The sequence below is a fragment of the Rhinopithecus roxellana genome, chromosome 17 (assembly GCF_007565055.1).
Source record: "Rhinopithecus roxellana isolate Shanxi Qingling chromosome 17, ASM756505v1, whole genome shotgun sequence".
Classification (NCBI taxonomy): domain Eukaryota; kingdom Metazoa; phylum Chordata; class Mammalia; order Primates; family Cercopithecidae; genus Rhinopithecus; species Rhinopithecus roxellana.
The window spans coordinates 95,866,966-95,875,393 of NC_044565.1; positions in this window are offsets into that span (position 1 = coordinate 95,866,966).

Sequence of the window (8,428 nt, forward strand, 5' to 3'; positions counted from 1 at the left end):
CATCTACAAGCATCTGATCTCTGACAAGCCTGACAAAAACAAGCAATGGGGAAAGGATTCCCTATTTAATAAGTGGTGCTGGGAAAACTGACTAGCCATATGCAGAAAACTAAAACTTGACCCTTTCCTTACACCTTACACAAACATTAACTCAAGGTGGATTAAAGACTTCAATGTAAAAGCCACAACCATAAAAATCCTAGAAGAAAATCTAGGAAATGCCATTCAGAACATAGGCATGGGCAAAGACTTTATAATGAAATTGCCAAAAGCAATTGTAACAAAAACAAAAATTGACAAGTGGTATCTAATTAAACTAAAGAGCTTCGGCACAGGAAAAGAAACTATCATCAGAGCTAACAGGCAACCTAGAGAAGAGGAGAAAATTTTTGCAATCTACTCATCTGACAAGGAAATTAAACAAATTTACAAGAAAAAACAAAGTCAAAAAGTGGGCAAAGGACATGAACAGACACTTCTCAAAAGAAGACATTTATGCAGCCAGCAAACATATGAAAAAAATCTCTACATTACTGATCATTGGAGAAACACAAATCAAAACCACAATGAGATGTCATCTTATGCCAGACAGAATGGCGATTATTAAAAAGTCAAGAAACAGCAGATGCTGGCAAGGCTGTGGAGAAATAGGAATGCTTTTACACTGTTAGTGGGAACGTAAATTAGTTTAACCATTGTGGAAGACAGTGTGGTGATTCCTCAAGGATCTAGAAACAGAAATACCATTTAACCCACCAATCCCATTACTGGGTATGTACCCAAAGGAATATAAATCATTCAATTACAAAGATACATGTATGTGTATGTTTATTGCAGCACTAGTCACAATAGCAAAGACATGAAATCAACCCAAATGCCCATTAATGATAGATTGGATAAAGAAAATGTGGTACATATACACCATAGAATACTATACAGCCAGGGAAAGGAAGAAGATCATGTCGTTTGCAGGGATGTGGATGAAGCTTGAATTCATCATCCTTAGCAAACTAACACAAATAACTGCATATTCTGACTCATAAGTGGGAAGTGAACAATGAGAACACATGGACACAGGGAGGGGAACAACACACACTGGGACCTGTTGGGGGATCAGGGGAAGGGAGAGCATCAGGATAAAAGGCTAATGTATGTGGGTCTTAATACCTAGGTGATGGGTTGATAGGTGCAGCAAACCACCATGGCACACATTTACCTAGGTAACAAACCTGCACGTCCTGCACATGTATCTCAGAACTTAAAATTAAAATAAATTTTTAAAAAAGCTAATCACTATCCTGACGTCTACTGGTATAATTTGGCTTTGCTTATTTTTGAACTCGATATAAATTGAATTTACAATATGAAAGAAAAGAGATTGCTGAGGGAGGACAAGGTGAGATAACTTGTCAAATATCAAGACTTATAAAGACTTATTTAAATGTTGTGGTATCAGCTTTGAATAGAAAAATAGATCAGTGGCACATAATACATATCAGAAATAAATTCACCCCTGTCTAGAAACTTGATAAATAGCAGAGGGAATTGTGGATCTTTGAAAAAGGAAAGTATTGGCCGGGCACGGTGGCTCAAGCCTGTAATCCCAGCACTTTGGGAGGCCGAGACGGGCGGATCACGAGGTCAGGAGATCGAGACCATCCTGGCTAACATGGTGAAACCCCGTCTCTACTAAAAAACACACACAAAAAAAAACTAGCTGGGCGAGGTGGCGGGCGCCTGTAGTCCTGGCTACTTGGGAGGCTGAGGCAGAAGAATGACGTAAACCCGGGAGACAGAGCTTGCAGTGAGCTGAGATCTGGCCACTGCATCCAGCCTGGGCGACAGAGCGAGACTCTGTCTCAAAAAAAAAAAAAAAAAAAAAAGAAAAAAGAAAAAGGAAAGTATTCTTCAATAGAGTTTGGTACTGGAAATGTGTGTAGAAAGAATGAAATTTGGTACAAATCTCACAGCAATTACAAACATCAGTTAGAATAGTTCCATGTGGATCAAGGATTGAACATATAAAGCAAAAATGTTAAACTTTTAGATGAGGACATAGCATAATACTTATATAATTATGTGAGAATTCACTGAACAAAACTCAAAGAGATTGATAATCCTGCCCACCTCAAAATTTAAAACTTCTGTTATTGAAAGAACACGATAAAGCATCTGAAAAGATAAGATCTTTCTGACATACATAACCAGAGAAGGATTAGTATCCAGTATTTATAAAGAACTTCTTAAAAATCAAAAGGAAAGGAAGTCTCAAGAAAAAAAAATGGAAAAACAATACATCAACAGGCATTTCACAGAAGATCCATTACTGACTGAAAAACACATGAAAAGATTATTAACCTTGTTAATAGCCAGGAAATAGAAATTGAAACCAAATGATACATAATTTTACTTCTACTAAGATTGGAAAGGATGCTAATCAATGGAACTCTCATCCTATGTAAATGACAAAAGTATAGCATTACATTATGCAGCCGTTCTCCTTGTAGCCATGTATTTTGAGGAAACCTTGCACAGGTACCATATGTTTCACACACAGGAATGTTCATAACAAAATTATTTTTACTAGCAAAAACTGCAAATAATCCAAATATCCCGGGACAGAAGGATAAAATGGTGGCACAGTGAAATACAGGACAGGAGAGAGAAAAAATCAATTACAACCATACACATTATAGACTAACTCAAAATATAAACACTCAGAAGGGTGAGGAAGTAGGAAGGGGATTGTATTAGTCTGTTCTCACACTGCTATAAAAAAAATACCTGATACGGGATAACTTATGAAGAAAAGTTTAATTGACTCATGGTTCTGTAGGCTGTACAGGAAGCATAGCAGCTTCTGGGGCAGCCTCAGGAAACTTTCAATCATGGTGGAAGGCAAAGGGGAAGCAGGCATTTCTTACATGGCCAGAGCAGGAGGAAAGCAGGAGGGTGCTATACACTTTTCAACAATCAGATCTCATGATAACTTATTCACTCACTCTTGCCATGACAACCCCAAGGAGGATGGTGTTAAACCATGAGAAACCACCCTCATTATTCAATCACATCCCACCAGGCCTCACCTCCAATACTGAGGATTATAATTAGATGTGAGATTTGGGGGGAAAACAGATCTCAACTATATCATTCCACCACTGGCCCTTCTCAAATCTCATGTCCTTCTCATATTTCAAAATACAATCATGCCTTTCCAACAGTCCCTTGAAGTCTTAACTCATTCCAGCATTAACTCAAAAGTCCAAAATCCAAAGTTTCATCTGAGGCAAGGCTCCCTTCCATCTATGAGCCTATAAAATCAATGGCAATACAAGCATAGGGTAAATATTTTCATTCCAAAAGTGATAAATCAGTCAAATCAAAGGTTCTACAGGCCCCATGCTAGTTCGAAACCCAGCAGAGTAGTCATTAAATGTTAAAGCTCAAAATAATCTCCTTTGACTCCATGTCTCACATCCAGGGAACATTGATGCAAGGAGTGGACTCCCAAGGCCTTGGGCAGCCTGCCCCCGTGACTCTGTAAGGTTCAGTCCCTGCAGCTGCTCTGAAGGGCTGGCATTGAGTGCCTTTCCAGGCATAACTTCTAGGTGCATGGTGGAAGCTGTCAGTGGATCTACCATTCTGGAGTCTGGAGGATGGTAGGCCTCTTTTCACAGCTCCAGTAGGCAGTTCCCCAGTAGGGACTGTGTGTGGGGGAATCCAACCCCACATTTACCCTCTGCATTGCCCTAAGATAGGTTTTACTTGTGGGTTCTGTACCTGCAGCAGGCTTGTGCCTGGACATCCAGGCTTTTCCATACATCATCTGAAATCTAAGTGGAGGCTCTCAAGCCTCAACTCTTGCCCTCTATGCACCTACAAGCTTAACACCACATGAAATCTGCCAAGGCTTATGCCTTGCACCCTGTTAAGCAAGAGGCCTGAACTGACTCCTTTTAGCCAGGAGTAGCTGGGATGTGGAAAGCACTGTCCTGAGATTTCAAAGACCAGCCGGGCCCTGGCCCCAGCCCACAAAAGCATTCTTTCCTCTTATGCCTCTGGGTCTTTGATGGAAGGGGCCTTCATGGAGGTTTCTGAAATGCCTTCAAGGCCTCCTCTTGTCTTGACTATCAGCATTTTCCTTTCTTTTAGTTATGCAAATTTCTGTAGCCTGCTTGAATTCCTCCCTCGAAAATGGGCTTTTCTTTCTACCACATGGCTAGGCTGGAAATATTTCAAGCTTGTATGCCCTGCTTCTCTTTCAAATGTAAGTTGCCATTTCAGATCATCTTTGCTCATATATATGAGCATAGGCTATTAGAAGCAGCCAGTCCACATCTTGACTGCTTTGCTGCTTAGGAATTTCTTCCACCAGATACCCTAAATCATCCCTCTCAAGTTCAAAGTTCCACAGATCCCTAGGGCAAGGGCACAATCCAACCAGACTCTTTGCTAAAGCATAGCAAAAGTGACCTTTTCTCCAGTTCCCAAATAAGTTTATCATTTCCATCAGAGACCTCCTCAGCCTGGACTTCACTGTTCATATCACCATCAGCATTTTAGTCACAACAATTTAGCAAGTGTCTAGGAAGTTCCAATTTTTTTCTTATCTTTCAGTCTTCCTCTGAGAACTCCACACTCTGCCAACCTCTGCCTGTTACTGAATCCTAAAGTCACTTCCAGATATTCAGGTATCTTTATAGTAATATCCCACTCCTGGTACCAATTTTCTGTTTTACTCTATTCTCACACTGCTATAAAGAAGTACCTGAGACTGAGTAATTTTTAAAGAAAAGAGGTTTAATTAGCTCATGGTTCTACAGGCTGTGGAGGAAGCATAGCAGCTTCTGGGGAAGCCTCAGAACACTTTCAATAATAGTGGAAGGCAAAGGGCAAGCAGGCATGTCCTACACGGCCAGAGCAGGAGGAAGAGAGGAAAGAGTGAGATGCTATACACTTTTAAACAACCAGATCTCATGATAACTCACTCGCTCACAACTGCCATGACAACACCAAGGAGGATGGTGTTAAACCATGAGAAACCGTCCTTATGACCCAGTCACCTACCACCAGGCCCCATTTCCAACATTACGGATTACAATTTGGCATGCGATTTGGGCAGGGACTCAGATCCAAACCTTATTGGGGTGGATGATGATAAATTACTTAATGGATACAATGTATGTTATTTGGGTGATGGATACTCTAAACACACTGATATTACCTCTATGCAGTCTGTGCATGTAAGAAAATTACACTTGCAACCCATAGATTAAATACTAATTTTCAAAAACAAAGCAAAAAACAAAGTTGAATGAAAAATGCAAGATGCGAAAAATAAACCCACAGGATTGCATCACCTACACAGAGTTGAGATACATGTGATGCTATATTGTTTATCGACACATACATCTGAGGTAAAACTCTAAGAAAAATTAAAGATGTGATAAGCATAGCATTCACAATAGTGGTGGCCATTGCTGAGAAGAGAGGGTGTGGTGACTGAGGAAGGTTTGCAAGTCATAGTATTCTGTTAATTACCCTGGGAGGTGAGCACGTATATGAGTATTTAGTCTCAGTTTTTAAACCTTATATATATGCTACATACAGATATTCAGTTAAATATTTTATAATCAAAAAAATGAAATTAATAGTAAAAGACTTCCAGGTTTTTGTTTTGAGGAGCTACATGGTGTCACAGTTATGATAATACAATCCTGACTACCAAATTATATTGATTCCCCAATGGGAGATACATGCGTGTGGCTCCCTAGGGACAAACATTAAACATTTTTTCATGGGAATATCCACCAAGAGAATGACTACAAACCAAAAACCTTATCTTATTTGGGTCAGACATAAGCTCTAACCCCATGTTTATTATAGTCACTGAATTTTCTAGGAAAACAATGGTTTAGTAGCATATACTCTGAAGAGCATTCATACTCTTTTCAATTTTAGGATGAACCATAAAACTTGTGTACACAGGTTTTGTAGGTATGAATACAACATTATGGATGTGAAAACAGTTGAGAGAGCAATGTCCATAGAGGAGAAATAGGAAATTCTATGCTTTGTCAGGTGGAAACTTTTTGAAAGCAAAGGTAATATATGTGAAAGCAATTTGTATTAAAAATATAAATATTGGTTATTATTACATGAACAGTGAATTCTGCTTACCCAGATACTGTTTCTGAATACTTTTATCTGTCACTGTAACAGATTTATTGAATGAGTTGAATTTTGTAGGGGGGCAAGCGGAAAGTCGGTTTGCTTTTTGGCCAGCTCTATCTTTCCTCTGTTCTATGGCAAATCTCCCACCTCTAGCCTTGGAGATAGCCTTGAGTAGATCTCACAATTACTGTGGTCATTCCCAGTTATTACAATTAGTCTCATTTTTTAGGTATTAAAAACTCCAAATTAATTCAATGTTAAACTTTTATCTTGCATCGACTTCAAAGTTTATCCCTTGTTCTAGCTCAGTTCTGGCTCAGGTGGGGAAGCCTGCAATGGGGCAGGAGACCTTTATCACTATTCTCTCCCACTCCTCTTCCATTTCTCCTCCTAGACTCATTGCGCTGTCCCTTACTTCTTTAAGTTTGAAGAGCATGAGAAGAGGGACAGAAATGACCCCAATGGACTCGGATAGTTGTAACATAGCAGGAGTGCCATATGGGTATGGCAGATGACTTTATTTTTATGGAGTAACTTGGGTAGGTTCTTCAGGGACCCTTCTTCGCCCAGGTTCCTTGAGTCAATGGGATGTTAGAAGTCATAACACATGAAACACACGTGTATGACTGGGCTTCTCATTCTTGCAATTGTGCCATTGCCATAAGACTATGGAGTACAAAAAGTACATGGAAGCCAGCAAAGTGATGTTCACCTATAATCTCAGCTATTTTGGAGGCTGAGGCACTTGAACCTATGAGTTCAAGGCTATAATGTGCTATGATCACACCTGTGAATAATCATTGCACTCCAGCCTGGGCAGCATAGCAGGACCCCATCTCAAAAAAATATTTTTTTTTCTTTTTTTCTTTTTTTTTTTTTTTTTTAAAAAGAGCACATGGAGCAGAGCCAAATCACCAGGCCACCCTGACCCATACTCAGACCTGAGAGATATCCCAGCTGATATCAACAGAGTCATTGGTTTGCTTCCAGATGACCACAGGCATGTGAGCAATAAGCACTTATTGTTTGTTGGTGAAGTTTTGTGGTTATTTATTATCCAGCATTATTGCCATGATAGGTAGCTGACATAACTGTGAGTAGGATTTATTTTACTTCCACTTCACAGATACAGAAACAGGCATTTGGAGAGGTTAAAATTACACTACCCATGAATATCCAGAGCTAGATTTGGACCCAGCTGTCCAGGGCCAGGCTGGGACCAGGTTTGCTTGAACTATCAGTTCCCAGTGCTACATGAAGGGTTACCATATATTAAGGTGGTATAAATGTTTGCTGACATTCTAACAGTACATTTCCTTCTCCCACAAAAAAGCTTGGGGTCTAGGCGTGGTATCTCATGCCTATAATCTCAACACTTTGGGAGACCGAGGAGGGCATATCACTTGAGCTCAGGAGTTCAAGATCAACCCAAGCAACATAACAAAACCCCCATCTCTACAAAAAAAAAAAAAATACAAAAAATTAGCCAGTCATGGTGATGCACGCCTGTAGTCCCAGCTACTAGAGAGGCTATGGTAGAAGGATCAATTGAGCTCAGGAGTCGAAGGTTGCAGTGAGCCATGATTGTACCACTATACTCCAGCCTAGATGATAGAGTGAGACCCTATCTTAAAAAGGAAAACAAAAAGTCCTGGAATCATAAAGATCCACTGAGTATAGCCAAACAATCTTGAAAATGAAGAACAAATTTAGACTCAAACTTGCCAACTTCAAACCTTACTACAAAGCTACAGTAATCAAGACAGTGGGGCACTGGCATAAGGATAAACACAAAAAGATCAATGGAATAGAGTGGGAAAATTCAGAAATAAACCTTTACATTTATGGTCAATGGATTTTGGACAAGGTTGACACAAAAATCCAAGGGAGAAATGGTCTTCAACAAATGGTGGTGGGACAAGTGGGTATCTACATGCCAAAAGAATACATTTAGACTCCTACTTCACACCATATGAAAAAGTAACTCAAAATACGCCACGGACCTAAATTTATGAGTGAAAATTATAACACTTGTAGAACTAATCGTAAGAGTCAATCTTTATGACCCTGATTTAGGCAGTGATTTCTTAAATTTAATACCAGAAGTTCAAGGGAGAAAAGAAAAAATAGATATTGTACATCATTAAAGCTGAAAATACTTTTGCTTCAAAAGATACCATCAAGAAAGTGAAAAGGCAGCTAGGCACAGTGGCTCATACCTGTAATCCCAGCAGTTTGGGATGCTGAGGTGGGC